Source organism: Battus philenor, unplaced genomic scaffold (genome assembly GCF_028537555.1).
Source record: "Battus philenor isolate CCGP_79_NKW_IND1 unplaced genomic scaffold, ilBatPhil1.0.hap1 SCAF_8, whole genome shotgun sequence".
NCBI lineage: Eukaryota > Metazoa > Arthropoda > Insecta > Lepidoptera > Papilionidae > Battus > Battus philenor.
Window position 1 is genome coordinate 3482050 of NW_027181748.1, and position 17520 is coordinate 3499569.

Consider the following 17520-nt stretch of genomic DNA (forward strand, 5'->3'; position numbering starts at 1 on the left):
TATCGTAGCGATCATTGGGGAGACTTTTACCTTTCAGTGGGTTTCTATTGATTGTTAAAAAGAAGACTCGGGCAGATACTCACAATCATACCAAGACAAGATTTCATTTTATTTCTGGTTCATTTCATTTTATGTCTACCTTTACTTTACCCTAGCTTATGAATAAAAAAACTGAAATTTATTTATTTATTTATTTACTTTTTTGGAGTTAAACAGTAAAAAAAGGCAGTAAGAAAGTAACTTAGAAACTTAGAAATATAAATCAATTACAATTGTTACCTTATAACTAAGAACATTTAATGATTTAAAGTCAAACAATGACAAAACAAATAAAAACATTACTAAACAGGGATCAAAGATCCAGCGCATTCTGCAGATCACACCGCAATAATTACGATTCACAGCAAGCCGTCACGTTCCAATTAGGTTTAAATTGTATTGTGTATTCAATAATTTCGAACGAAATTGTCTTTTAAAAGATACAAGAGAGCACGAGAATATATCAATATCACTAATATATGAATTGAGGATGTCACACATCCTGTATAAGGGTGCACGTTTACCGATATTTGTCTTAGCTGTCGATAAAAAAGAGAGATCTAGAACGCGCAGGAATTCGAAAGTTTACCTCGAGTGAGTAAATTTAAAATTATATTATCAAAAAATATAAAAATATACAATAGATTTTAGAACGAAACGTTTCACAAATTGATTTTTTTTCTAATATGCAAAAAACAATATCCAATAGCCCGACAGGGTTATCATGTAATCTAGCCGCGAGCTAAAAATTTTCATCGGGAATTTTTTTAGAGCTCACTATTAATCAAGTTTTATGAGTGGTTTATCAAGCTCCTACGTTGGTAAACGGAATTGCTAAAGATGTTATAAATTTTTTTGCGTAAGTCTTGTGCTATATACAATATCAGTTACAAGAATCTTTTTAAATTTTTCAGACCATCGTCATCATCGCCTTATCTTTAGAATGCCCACTGATGAACATAAGCCTACCCTAGGGATTTTAATAAGGTTGTTGATTAACATTTACAACTTGCTAGTATGCGGGTGTATGTCGGTTATTTTCGTTCATCTTTGGATAAACTCACTCGTGATTCGATCTTTTAAATAAATCTAGAAATTAGTTCTCTTCTTGACTCGTTCAACTGTGATCTCTTCAATAAGGTCTGAAGTGAGAGACGTTTCTGTATCACAGATAATAAATAGAGTAAATAAAAAGTGACATGTTCAGTCTTCTAAGAACTATACAGTTTCATGAATTACGCAGTTATTTAAGAATATTGATACCTTTTTTAATTACACTTTATTGTACAACATAGATAATAACTTAAAATAAAAGAAACAATTTATATAGACGTATAAGGGGCGGTCATATCGCTCGAGGCGATCTCTACCAGACAAACTTTGGTTGGAGGTGAGAGACGTAAAAGAGGGTGCAGTTTATTATGTACAATCATATAAATAAATACATACATTACTATATACATATACATAAACATAAAAAATGCGCATACATTTGTGTAGATATATTTGTACATATATGTATAATTATATTTAGTTTGAAAATTTATTACATAAATAAGAAAAGCTACACAAAATCTTTTTTGGAGGCTATGATAGTACAAGTTTAATAGTATTTTGGGTATTAATGTTTAAAAACTGAATAATAATATTAAGTTATATAACCTTGTATGAATAGGTATGCATTTATTCGTAAGTGTATGTAATAACATAATTGCAGATTTCTTTTAAATTTTAAACTTTTATTTATTAAAAATAATAGGATATTTAATTATAGTATGTCCTTGGCAGCAGTATTAGTCATAAACTGTTACAGCCGTCAGGGTACTTCTTAAATATCGAATTAATTAAATTCTATATTTTAATGTGGTATTATCAACAAAGAAAAAAATATATTTATTTAAAAATTAGATTGCCACAAATGATTGCATTTTTTCCTTAATATTTATTTATACTTCCAATGTCTTTGTATTTGTGTGAATTTTGATGGCCATGAAGATTTAAATAATTACGACTTAAGTTATTTAGCTAACCATTATAAATTTGTATCTAAACCTTACAACAACCGAAATATCGAAGTGATATGCAAAGCGTTAAGGCTTTCGAGCCAAAAGTTTCAACGTGGGATTTGCAGGAATACCACATTTATCTGTTTTTCACGCTTGGCTTGCCAAATCCTCCTTTCCGTGCGAAAGATAAAATTGCTAACCCTGTGTAATTATTTATCGTTGCCTTTTCTTTTTTTTGATAATAAATGGATCGTTGAAGAAACGAAGACTAAAACCTCTTTTATGACTTTTTTAAACAATATAGTACTACAATTCTAGTACTACAACTTCTTTAGCCTTTGAAAAGAGATAAAATAGCGGCATAATATAGTTGGATAAATACAATTATAATCATTTTTACCGCAAGTCATCCACTATTGGACATTGGCCTTCGCACTAGATGAACAAGGCTGGTTGGAAGTAGTTTATTTTCAGCGTCTTCCGACTATCTTAAACTCTGTCTATCATAAAGGTTGAAACGGATGTCAATCGTAGAGATTTGATTATTTTAATATCTTTATTTACACTTTATTGAACACCAAAACTCTATGAAAATATATCAAAAATGAAATGTTACAAAATAACATAGATAATAACTAAAAAAGCGATATATATAGAGGTACAACATGCGGTCGAGGGCAATTTAGGATGTAAATAATAAAAACATTAAAACATTAAAAAAAAACTACACATATAGTATAATTCATAAAACATACTTATGTATATATACACACACAAATTTATATATTACAGGGTGGCCCATAAGTCCTTTGATATGAAAAAAATTTATTATAATAAAACTAATTACATTATGAATTAAATTTTTATTTACAAAAAAAGCTTAAAAAACGGGAATTATTTTTTGAAAATAACATCTTCTAAATGTAATCCGTTGCGATCACGGCACTCTTGCAAACGACGTCTAAAATTGTCGATGACTGCGCGGCACGTCACTGCTGAAATGCTTGTCATTTCTCTGCGGATGTTTTCTTTTAGGGCCTCAATTGACCGCGGGTTTGTGTCGTATACTTTAGCCTTAAGGTAGCCCCACAAAAAAAATCCATCGGGGTCAGATCTGGACTACGTGGAGGCCAGGAAATGTCTCCTCTCTTAGAGATCACTTTGCCAGGAAAAAGTTGACGGATAACGGGCATAGCAGTGTTAAAGGTGTGAGAAGTGGCCCCATCCTGTTGAAACCACGTCCTGGCATTAAAGCCTGAAAAGTTTTGCAATTCTGGTATGAAAAACTCTTCGATCATAGCTACATATCGCTCCGACGTAACAGTAACTGCGCGCCCTCTGCCATCCTCAAAGAAGTAAGGCCCTAGGATACCATGGGCTGACATAGCGACCCAAACAGTCACTTTCGGACTATGTAAGGGCTTCTGATGCTTAAGTTTTGGATTGATGGGGCTCCAATAGCGGCAATTTTGTTTACTAACATGCCCGTTAAGATGGAAATGAGCCTCGTCAGAGAACATTATGTTATTGAAGGAAGTAAACCGATTCAACATTTCATTCGCATAATTTTGTCTTTGAATACCGTCAGTTTCCTTTAATTCTTGAACCAACTGAATTTTGTAAGGGTGCATATGTAAATCTTTCTTCAAAATCCGTTGTAACGATGTCCTGGATACGTTTAATGCTCTGGTGCGCTTACGAGTTGACTGTGTCGGATTTTCGCGAATAGACTGTGTCACTGTGTCTATGTTTTGTTCCGTACGTGACGTCCTTGGGCGACCCAACCGCGGTTTATCTAACGTCGAACCGGTCTCCTCGAACTTAGCAACCCAGTTCTTAATCGTTTGAAGAGTTGGAGTGTCGTCAAAGTTGTGTAAACCTTTGTATTCTCGAAATTTACGCCGCACAACGGTTGCCGAATTGTCGTTTTTATAAAACTCGCGCACACAAAACGCACGGTCTGCCCTGGTAAAATGCACCATCGCGACTAAATTCCCAGAAACCGAAGTTACTCCCATCGCTTCCCCTGCACCGCTCACGCGCGCCCTGTTCGTTTTATTCAAATTTTACTTTTCAAAGGACTTATGGGCCACCCTGTATATGAAAAGCTATTATGTAAATACGAATAAATAACAAAAGCTGCATTATATCCTATTTTAGAGGCAAATGGAGTGCTTTTTAACCATCTTTTTAAAAGCTGACAGTGGTTTAGCCCATCTAATTATTTTATTTTTTAACATTTTTTTTTCCATTTGAATCCACATTTAATCACTCATTATATAAATACTTAAACCCATAGTAACGATAATAAAAGATTTCTTTGTAGATCTGGGTCGTACAATAAGTGTTTTTAGTTAAAATACCGACTTTGATTTTTTTGGTAATCTAATGGTTTTAGATTTTTTTCATATTTGCTGAGTTTAATCCTCTTTCACCCTTTACGTGTCATCACAAAATTTCCTTTAGAATTTTCGCTTGCCTTACCTCCCATCCTTCACCACAATTCATACACTATTACGTTTTATTTCTTTTTATTTTATTACTTATTACTATTTTTCAGTATTGTTAGAATACGTGGCTGCTATCGCCATCTCCTATCAGGGAGGGTGCCGCTCTTTATCTTCCGTCCTAGTTGCATTTCACACTCTGCTCTCTGTCTGTATAATATGGGACCGTACGATAAGTGTGTATACGCAGACAGGAGTAAAAAAAATTATTAAATATGTAACATTATCCAATCTAAAACAATTATTGCAATATTCAATGAGGAAAATATTTTAGTGAGGAAAGTATTACAATAAAAAAAATTAAGAGAAATTAATGTATGTATTGACAATGAGAACGTAATTAGCATTGACACAAAATATTTAACTAGAGAGGAGATTATCATACAAATTTATCGCTATTTAACTCAACAAGATGATATTAAAACGAAGATTTAATATTGGAAAAATGAATGATTGGAAATACACTATTTAATGCAAGCGCAAATTAATGTCACATTTCTATTTAGGTAGGAAACGTAAGCGTGCCTATATCTACCTAAACGGTCTCTAGCGAGAGCGACTTCTAAAGGTTTGTTACTTCCAATAGCGATGAGGTAGACCGAAAATCTTATCTAGTAAAATGGCATTACACAAGCAGAGCACAAGTAACTTTACGTATAGTGGATTAATTTAGATTTTAATTGGACAATTTTACTCAAGAGCTTAGAAATTAAAATTTTTTAGTTTATTTAAGTGGCAGCTTTCGTTAATAAATTTCACTAACCTCTTAAAAAATCACACATGTAGTAACATATTCAGGCTCGTTTTGAAGGCACCCATGTCATATTTGGGCATAAACACTGACGGCAAATAACTTCGCTGCTATGCCTTACGTATTATAAAGACGAAGTGAAACGTTTTCTTCATATGTAAGATACATTTACAACAAAGCGATGTGTGAACCGATGTTATACTTCATCGTGTAAATTCTGCGTTAATGAAAGCCTAGTCTGAGGATCAAAGGGCCTAAAGTTCTCAAAAGATTGGTATTAATCCATCTTAATATCTGCAAATAAGACGTTGGTGACTATAGGTTTTTTAGTTGGGGTAGCAATCTCTCACGAGAGGCTTTTTTACAACTTAAATCTCTAATTTAGGAATATCGCTGCGAGATCAGAAGTCCCCAATTATCTATGCTCCGCAGAAGAACCGAAGTCATCGACGTAGCTCGCAGAGATGCTTATCAGGCATATTACTCCTGCAATCGCTGGTCTGTAAGGTACTCGAGTGGAGGCCACGAACTGATAATATTGTTAAGATCGCAGGAAGTGTGTGTTAATGTCGCGTGTGAAGTGGCGTGGTCGTCACGGTGACATTCATTGGTAGATTCCTATGCTATGCAATGTTCGTCTATTGATTGAAAAGATCACCCAAAGGATGACAAGCCAAGTAGCGTACTTTTCAAAAGGTATATACAAGTATAGTGTTACAACATAACACTATGTACCTGAATATTGTCTTTCACCTTGCTTGAAGTATTACATCGTACACTAAAATGCCCTTAACTGCATGGATTTTTTTATTGGCTAGTCCACGACCCAACAGTCACAAGATGCTACGGCAATTCGTTGCTGATTTTACTTTATTAAATTACTTAACTTAATTAGAAAAACCACACTTGAAGTTCATATGGCATTAAAGTAAATACGAATTAAAATTAGAAAATTTTATTAAGCCCACGATTGGGTATATTTATTTTTGGCGTCAAGTTGAGTCTTCCACCTGGTTAATAAATAGACCTGTGAGGAACAAGCGAAAGAAACTATCTTCTATGAAGGCAGTTACAAGAAAACTATTGTAAAAGCGTACACATTGTCCATAGAAAGATTTGTTTAGTCTAATAAATCTAGTAACACTAGATTAATCTTATCTAGTTTACGAAATACACGAAATTTCATTTTATTAGGTATTTATATTTTATGAATATTTCACGCTTCTTGGGGCAATCGACTATAAAATATGTAACTTTATGTATGTGAAAAGATATTTACTGAAATGGAAATTTTGAAAAGTTGCTTTTTGTACGAATATGTACAATAAAATCTTATACAATTATTATCATGTTTACTGAACATGAGTAAAATACTATTCAAATAGTTGTTCTAAGGGAGTTGAACGTCTCTTTAAATTAATAAATTTTTAAAAAATATAGTATCGTTCGACGAACCGTTCACTGTAGCATTAACTTTTCGATCGTTTTTCCTCAAAATATTGCTTCGGAATTAATTGAAATTTTAATAAATGCTCTTCACGTTTTAATCAAAGCCTTTATTGCTATGGGTCGAGATCGGACTACCGTTTCGCTTGCTTTAAAAGCATCATACACGTCGAGTCTTTTGTACATATTTTTGATATAGCTTTTGTTAAAATTTTACAAGTATCAAATGTGATTACTAAAGCCTTTCAAAGGATATAAAATATTGCTAGTGGACTTTAAAAGGGCTTTCCAAGGTTACCATATTGTAGGATATCTACTGTTCGACCTAGGTCTTACCCATAGATACTATCAGCATCAGATATCTTGCTTAACTTAAACTAAATTTTCTGTTTACTTTGTGGGTACGCGTCCCAAGGCACAACTGTTCTGTGCGCTACGTAGACTGTCCACTGCAACTTCAACCAATCTGCCAATCTGCTGAGCTATATCAGTTATTTTCACTCTGTGTTTGGCATTAATCGGTGTAACATAACTCCTGAAGATGCCCCGTGAAGGGGGGTGAAACACGTGTTGAGTAATTTGGCGGTGGCGGTTGTGTGATTCGCATTGTTTGCCGCATGCGCATTTATCAGCGAGCTGGCGGGCGGTGAATTTTATCACGACTACCACTGCATGTGCGGAGGTGGCTAAATATTGGTCCTTTTCTTACTTAGGATGGACTTCCGCGAGGTAACGCCTGATTCCATTAAAAAATGGTTATTTTCTTTCATCTACGTATCTCTCGGCGGCTAATTTCATCTAATATTAATTAGATATATACCAATAAATATAAGACTGTAGTATTGAGGTAATAGATAAATAAAAAAAATAATTAATTGTAATACAAAATATCAAGAGCTAAAATTATGTTAAAATAATGGATTTTCAAATAGTAACTGTGTGCCGTTAATAAGAAGAATTATATGTATATTTATTAAAAATTGGTAGTTGGGCAGATGACAACAAAAAGGCACAAGAAGAAAAGTATGTATATATTTAATTAACTAAGGGTAGTGGGCAGAAGGCCTGGTCTAATTTTACATCGCAGCTCGGTACTCCCCTGATGGTGGTGGTAGCCAGCCGCACGATCTCCCAGGACTGGTCAGGCGGCACCAAGTCGAGAGCAGGGAGCGCCGGTAGGTTGCAGGATGTGTCGGTTCCGGTGCAAGGTGATATAATTTCTACCTCGATGATAGTAGGTAATTTTAAGTGGAAAACTCGCAGTATAAAACTCGCAGTGTAAAACTCGCAGCGTAAAACTCGCAGTGCAAAACTCGTAGTATAAAACTCGTACCCCTTTGGGGTGCGAGGCGATGTAAAGGTTGTGGCGTGAACTAAATGATGCCCAGAGAATGAATAGGACCAAGGCGTGAATTTATAACGTAAATTATAATTGGCCCCGGCGCGTGAGACGTCACGTAGCTGGTGTACGCAACCGTCACAAAGAGTGTGGGTCGGTGCGGGAGACGACACCTAGCTAGTGAACGCGACCGAGGCCAGGATCCTTCTGCCTGGCAAATGTGAACTGCTGTCGCTGGTGCGCGAGCGCCTAGGAATTTTTGTTATAAAAACAAAGATCCGCTGAACCAATAGCACGCTCCCACGACCCCACGCCACTTGAGATGTACCGTTACCCGCTAAGGGTTGAACAATTTTTTGCTGTATTGCGATTTATGAGACGTTTCTCGTGATTATATTTTTTTTGGTTAAAATTTTAACTAAGATTTATGGGACGTTAACTTGCAACGTTACAACTGACATATAAAAATTGATAGCAAATAGCTTGAACCAAATGTAACCGTTTATAATTCGACCGGAATCGCTAAACCGCGTGTAAAAGCGCGTTTACTAAAGCGGCGTATAGCTATTCTGGTCAGACTTTTGTAAAAATAATCCCTTCAGGTTCGTCGTAATGAGTTATCGTTATCATTTTATTAGTTACTATTATTTATATTTAATACTTTAAATTTTTGTTAACATTTATAAATCACTTGATAATAATCTTAGTTATTTTAAAACAACCTTCACTGTATTTAGCTCATATGGATTGCAACTACTGGGAAGTAATAAAACTCTTTGTTCGCGCTGTTAAGTCCAAACCGTAATTTCTCTTATCTTTTATCAGGAAGAAAGCAACTTAGCAATAAAATTTTACGATGATGTTCTCCGTTACATCATCTTTACTGACAGTAAATCAGGCTTCGTGATTTATTTTAATTAAAGAGATTAACATTGTACGGAATGTATGTGGTTCTTTTCGTTATTTACGTCATTCAAGGTGTATTATGAAAACATCCATATTTTGAATTTAGAACAATTATCGAATGTTTTTAATAAAGACGATGAAAATTAAATTATATAATAAAATTATCATTTACTTCTAGTTCCAATATCCCATGAGGATAACACAAATAATGAACAAGAATTGCGGTTAATTTGGAGTATTATTTCGATGCTATAGCATCCGAAGAAAAGTAAAATTCACTAAAAAGTTTATTAAAATGTATTTAAATTGGTTCGACTATTCTGATAACTGGTTTTAAATCACATAAATGGGTAATAAAGTAATACATCGTTTTCTTATTAACAATATGGTTATACACGATAGTTACAGGATGGACATGTGAATGACGGTAGCAATAGTAATAAGCAAGAAAAGGACTAATATATAGATATGTAGCGGAAGTAGCTATATCATACATTAGTCCTATTCTTACTTATGATGGACTTCCGCAAAGTAACGCCTGAATCTATTAGATATGTAATAGTAATAGTTACGTTTAGTTTATATTATTGTTTTCTACACAAGGTTTTGCTATATATTATTTGTACTACACTTTGGAAATCTAAATCTTATGAGATTAACCAATAGATTAAACTAGACTTAAATAATGTAAATTAAATTCTAACACTAAATATAAATACGATAAAAATAAAAACTTAAAATACAGATGTAGTGGTATTTTGAATTAAATAAATTATACAGTTAAATAAAATGAAAATATTTAAAAAAAAAAGTATAAACCTATGATTAATGATCACCTATTGATGGACAAGACTGGCACATTGTTTATTTTTACCATATAGTGAAGTCTGTCATATATCTGTCTGATACATTTTATTAATTGTTTGTGACAGTGACAAACATGTAGCTTTTAAATAAGGGGAAAATTTTTTATGAATTGAATTAGACAGTAATAATAATAATCATCTAACCAGTTTTATTGAAGGTCTATGGAGCAGACAAATGCCTTGCTGTGGACGTCCTGTGGCTGAAATGGGGACAATGACGATGATTAGACTGTGATAGGCCAGTAGTTTTTGACAGCAGCTAGTTTTAAATTAAAAAAAGAACCTTCAGTGACATTAAATAAAATAATAATCATTAGTCATGTAAAATGGGAAAAGAAGAAACCTTAGAAATATACGCAACACTTTACAATCTTACATTTAACTATTTTCCCTAAATCAAATCCATAATTCCCGAATCGGAATAACCTTACAAAGGTAATTCTCAAACGCCACCGCTTAGTCGCTCGTATCATTTATGATCACCGTACATTGCAATAAAATGTTACGACGACGTTCAAATGGTTCCCCTATCGTAAGGAATTCCATATTAAAGGAATAACATAGACATTATTCTCTATAATAATTTATCAATGCTTACTTTGTACGATTCCCATATATACTAAGGCACTTTTTTAGCTCGCTGAATGGGAGATATATCACCGGGAATTGAATAGTGCTTTTATGTCTATTTCATTTACTCTCTTTACACTTTGTGCAATAGCGCATTTAATGCCTTATAGGCATTCTAGATTGTTCCACTAAGAATATTACATATATGAAAAGTGAGCATTCGTGTAAATGTGATAGAAAAATAATACAAAACATATAAACTACTTGATGTATACATAATACTGTCCAATATTATAATACAAACTTTTCATTTAAATAAACATACTTAAATAAAGAAAAATAAAACAGATAGATATAATGAACACATTTCAGCAAAAAGCTATTACACCTATCAACAATCACTCTATATAAAAGCGAGATCACTTTGTAAATTAACTATTTGTAAAATAAAACTTGTTGTTTGTATAAATATTTCACGAAATATCTATAATGATATTTTTGTTTGTCCGTAAAAGCATTCGAAATTATTTAAAGAACAATGATAGACACAGTATTATTTCTTGGAATAGAAATAAGCTGATTGCTCCTAGTTTTGGGCTGCAAAAATTTTTAAATATTTTATGGCGCAATGTATATGTACAATAAAATACCATAAACAATTATAAATCTGCCCCTGGAGAAAATTATAATCGATATAAAAGACATGATTAAAAAAGGATTATATATTATTCTGAACAAAATACTGTACACATGTTAATATATGGAATTAAATATTGTTGAAACTAACGCAGAACGCTAACTGTTATCATGGATTCATTGTAGAATTATATGTGAAAAGAGCAAATGTTGTATTTTTTGCGGGTTATTCTCAACTTGACTTCCGAGCTGGTGGTAGCTTTCTATAGGATTAATAATGTGGGCATTTTATGTTGATTGAAAAGTACTTGTAATAGCTTTTTTCGAATAAATAATGTATTGACTTTGACGGCATAGATAGTCGCCGTTCGGACCGACAGTGCTTGCAAGCAAGTGAAAACTTTGTTATACAATAAAATCGAATAAAATAAGTTTTTTTTAGAGTCTTATTGAAAGATAATTGATGATGATATCACGCTTTTATAAATAAAAAGCTTTAACACTTTTACACCTATTTACAATCACTATATAATATGATCACTGAAATTTGTTACGTATATTTAACTTTTATATTGGAATGCGACAAGAAAATAACTTCTAGCAGAACAAAGTCTGCATAGTAATAAACAAACAATTATGTGAATATTCAGTAATATGGATTTTTATTACGCTTTTCTTTATTTATTCCATTACTTTATATTTCTGAAACCTTTTATTTTTAAATAGGGTTTAGTTGACAGCAAATGAGCTATACATTCATCTGTTTATCTTAATTTAAGACAGTATGTAGATTAATTATTATTAAATAAAAAGATTGAAAACGTTTTGTCGATATATTTTAGTTTGAGTGAAATCAATATTCTTACTTGTTGATTTTCGTAATCATATGGTATTAAACCATAAAAAAAATTAAATATCTCAAAGTGAATGCGAAAAAATACAGATTGTGAAGCCTATGTCCAAGAGTGGACGGCATATGACTGAAATGGCGATGACAATGATATGTAATGCCAACCGACTAAAATATTTAAATTAAAAATGTACTCCGACTTATATTTGTAATAAATACATTTATAAATTCGCATTTTGGCATTTACCGTATTTATTCTATAAAGCAAAGTACAAGAGAAAAATTTCAATCAGATAACAAACGCAAACGGAATGTTTGTACCAGTGTACAATAGAAGAAATAAAAAACAAAATTAATCAAAGATCAAGGTTCAGAAATAGCTGAGGAATATCTCATTTTGTTTTGCTTATTAAATTATCTCGCAAATTGGAATTGACAACGTGACGACCATCTCTTATTTTTCCTTTTTTATATATCCGTAAAGAAGTAGTCTCTTCGAAATTTAATATAATTTTTTTTTAAACCACAATAGCGCTGGGAATTTTTGAATTTAGAAGTATAATTTTAAATGAAGAATCTTTCTCCGATCTTTGTCTCTGATTAGTTTGTCTTAGACCGAACATCGTAAGAAATTTTTAATTGTGACATCTATAACATTAGGTTTGTGACTGTACCTGACAATGTTACCCTTATATCATCATTTTCTTCTCCATAGACTAATGTTATCCGACAGCCTTAAGAAGGTCCACTGGACATTTTGTGGTTGGACTTTTTACGCTACGCTTGCCAGAGTATGGTCTTCACTCAAAAACCTCAAAGGGTTTCTTGTGCATCATCATCTAGCGTCTTGCGACCATAACAAGGTCTTCTGTAAATCTTGTAGCCTATCCACCTAATTAGTCCATGGTTCCTCTCCAAAACCTTAAGGCCCGAGTATTTATCTCTACGTTCTATGTTATGTACCCTATCCATACGATTACTTTCCTTTTTCAACAAATCTCCTTATACTCATTCCATTAGCATTAAATACGGTAACATCGCTTCATTTTCAAAAGACGAGGAGGTAGTCAGTGGCGTAATAATACGAAACAAAACCGAGTACGAAGAAGAATGATTTTTTACATAAATATTGAAAAATTAAAAAATTGTACCGTAAGAGAAAAGTAATAATGTTTTGAAATGTAAATAATAAAAATTTCTATGAAATGTGGCCAAGGATGGCAGGCGATGAGTAAATGAATGCTGTAAAAATATAAGAAAATATGAAGGATGAAAGAAAGAGAGAGAGAGAGAGAGAAAATAAAATTAGTATCGATAATAATAATCCTTTCCCTAAAATAAGATACTGGAACGAGAGGTCTCTAATAGCGGGGGCCCTAAATAAATAAAAAAAACTCATTCCTTGAGTGACTGTCAGACCAATTTTTAAAACCCTTACTTAGTCATATCTTTCAAAATGTTACACAATGTTTATTTAGGAAGTATATAAATCATACAAGTTTATATTTACCGTCCTGTTTTCTATAGAGGACAGTTAGAAAATATTTTGAATACATGTTACAACATTCCGAGTAGTATTCGTGTGCTAGTTGTGTGCTACTAGTGTGATAGTTGCACAATTCCAGTAGTTTCTCAATTTGGTTCTAGCCCGGCAGCGACTGAATATTAGATTGTCAAAAGCACTGACCGCCGACCCTTTGTTTCATCAGCTATGCGAAATGAATTCAACTAGTCAAACAGTAAGCGATCCGTACGAATGTAAAGTGAACACCTTTTTTTTTAAATGTACAACATAAAATATTTTTTTATTGTTACACTCCCAAAAAAGAAGTCTCGACTTCTATTTTCATAGAATGATCTCTGAATTTAAATGTATGTATTCGTTTTATAGCTGCCATTAAAGACATTGCATCGGCAAGCAGGTCGTATCAGTAGTGCCATCACGTCGGTAACCCATTCCAGCGGAATCTGGAATGTTAATAATACAGAGACTGCTAGTTGGCTTTTAAACCAGGCGTTTCGTAGACACTGATAAATAAAACCTCTATCTTCATGTAACCAATAACGAAATTATCTCACTTTGCACTGGATTATTTATTATTACCTGGACTTTGTATTGTCATAAGATATTGGTATATCAGAGTCCAACAGATATGATAAAAATATTTACCGTCAATGTAAAATCAATTATTACCTGGACTTTGTATTATCATAAGGTATTGGTATATCAGAGTCCAACAGATATGATAAAAATATTTACCGTCAATGTAAAATCAATTATTACCTGGACTTTGTATTGTCATAAGATATTGGTATATCAGAGTCCAACAGATATGATAAAAATATTTACCGTCATTCAATGTAAAATCAAAAATTATGAAATAATGATAACCATATAAGTACTTGTACCTTCGCGTAGGCATTGCTATACGCGTTTAAAAAGTGAAGACATTGATAAAATGTATATTTAATTACGTATTTGTACATACACGCTGTCATGTATACTGTTTTACGCAAATTTTACATTTTATTTCCTAGTTAAAAATCAAAAAAATATTAAAATAATTATTCAGAGACCAACATTTTACAGCCTTTTTGTGGCATGCTCCATTCCAGTCTTTCTAAAATAATTAACAAACAAAATTTTTATATTACAGCTAAAGCGTTGTAGCGAAATATTCACAGTTGTCAAAATGCTTTCGCTTATCTGTCAATCCATCGGTCTACGCATGCGCAAAAACTAAGGACGCGCGGCGTATGATTTGTAGGTGGTTGTCAAAACCGCGCCGCACGCCGAAAAATATTATGAAAAAAAAATGGCGAACGGCGTCATGTGACATATGTGTTGTTGTTTGTGAATTTGTACTAAATCTTTAGTGCTTGATGGAATATTGAATTAAAGACTATCTTATATAAATTTTGAATCAATGTTTAATGTTTACAAATGAGTGGTGAAAGTTTCATATGAAAATTATTTTATACGTATGACAAATAATTTATTACGACGTTGGTGTATCTGAAGTTGTAGGAAAATGACCTTTAAAATAAACTGTGTCTATCTTTCATCCAAGCGTTAAAATTTTTGGGCTCCAGCTCGTTAGATGTTGTCTCCAACATTGCCTACCTAACCTGTTAAATTCTACCACAGCGTTAAACTTGAGTAGAGTCCGCTTTTGAATTGCCCTTAACCCTTAATCAAATTTCGCCGTGTGGGGTGTGGGCCTCACGTTGGGAAAGACTGGTATAAACTAACTAACTAACAAGTAACCAATCGTATCTTTGGAGCGGCTAAACATTAATCTATGGCCTAATTTTTAACAAAACAAAAGAAATGCCTATGCTCTACAGATCATAAAAGTCACGTGGAAATGTTTAAAAAAAAACACCGAACACTTGTTGTGCTCCTAATAGATTCTCATAACGTCAGATTCTCACATAAATATAAATGTAGCCGTCAAAAGCGAAATTTATGTGCAGAATACGGCATTGTCTCGTTATACACTACGTATGCGTCGAGAACGTATTCCCGGCGTAATTTATACATATAAATGTTAAGACGTAAATTTATGCGATTGTATTTCTCTTTTCTATTGCAGCAGCTATCTTTTAACGGTAGTTAAAAAAAGATAAAAAGCAAACGTCATATATCTTATTGTAACCGACCATAATTGTTGCGTAAATAGGTACCTCACATTTACAGTCTTGTGACTGACCTATCCAGACGCCACATCGCTGTAGAATATAACCTAATATTAATTTACTTATTCTTAAATAATAATATTTATAAATAAAATATGATTATTGTGTGTTCGTTCAACATCGAGCTCCTTAAACGTTTTATCTATAATGGTATTATACCATACATAACTGAAGAAAAGAAAAACTGTATATAGATATATAGATAGGTCGTATATAGATCAATTGCAAAATATAAATTAGGTTTTGGTGACGTCATTTTGGCTTAAGTCTTGGACAGCAATAAGTTCACAACATACATTAGTTATCTTCTGGCGATGAAACTCATCGTATATCTATTTACTTATTTTTTAATCTATTATATTTATACTCTACTCCGCTTCGCTAAGTAGTTGTGGAGAAGAAGGGGGAAGGAACTCCACTACAAACCATCTTTTTTAAAAACTGGCAATATCTTTTTACTCACATACACCTTCTGTCAGATATAGCCTGAATAAAAACAAAATAATCAAGCGACATCATTGGCAAGGATTCTTGACTTTTAAATATTCTTTTATTGAATACATTACATAACTTTTATTAAAAACGATGTATAGATTATCTAAGGGACTATTTTGAGAATTAATAACAATTTATAAGTTGATACATCCCTCTTTATTCGTTCCTTAGCGTGTCAAAAAACTGTGTAAAAAAACGTGTTAGATGAAAATATATAAAAAATTATCCATATAGACACAAGAAGTAGTAATGAAAACCATAACATAAAAATAAAATTATCAATTTATATTACGAAAAAATAAGAATAAAATTCAGTGTATAAATAAATATTTAATGATACTTGATAGCAAGCGTTCACGTTTATGACTGATATGACCAAAACAGGAGGTTATGGTACTCTGTCAATTTTGTTGCTGTACTCGTATATATAATTTTCTATAAGCACTGACAAAATTAGAAAAAATTTTTTTACGGATTCGTGTTACCACAAAAAAAAGTGTAAAAAGTTTAACTTATTCTTTCTTATTGGTGAACCATTGATTATTTCAAAATTTTGTCAAAAACCTGTTTAAAATAGAGTAGGACGTAGTTAATAAAATTTTTGTTTTTTTTTTTTTTTAATTTTTTAGTATCAATTCCTTAATAGACAGAAAAAGTTTTAGATGCGAATTTAATTTTCTTTTCTATAAGAGCCTATTGATGTAAGATTAAATAAAATATGTATAAAAAATTTAATTCGTAAAATTTGTAAACAAGCCTTTTATTATTACTAATAAAAATATATTTGTTAATGAAGAAGAAATAAATTTCACCTTATATTTCCGTCTTATTTTCTTTAATAAATCGAGCCTCAAGTTATGCGAAGCACTCATGACCCAAGTTTATATTCGCTTGCTGGACATAGTTTAACGACGTCTTATAGTGTTCCTTATCCTTAAACCAAACCGCCATTGATCCACTTCGCTAAAGTCATTCTATCCGAGAAGGGACGAGAGGGTCACGTGAGCATCTGTGTGCCTCGCTACGGTCATTAGGGAACGTCGTACTGACGTAATTACTTTGCTGAAATTTCTATAAATAGGCACTCGTAGATGTTAGAGTATCTGCAATGTAAGTTATACTTAAAAGATTTGTTCACAGATCGAAAATGTAAGAATTTAAGATATATGTTTCAGCTGCTTGTTTCTTGTTCCTTTGGTAAATCATTCTCTCATCATAGTAAGGCTTTGATGTCTTTTGTCGTTTTCGCGGCACTATATCATTTATTGCATCTTTAGTTTAATTATATTTTTGTTGGTAGAAGTATTTTCTCAACTTTTTTTGTCTATGTACTACAATAGCCTTTCTAAAATTCTTACGCCCTCCTATGTAACATACATATTTTCTATGTTGTAACAATAGGGTTAAACT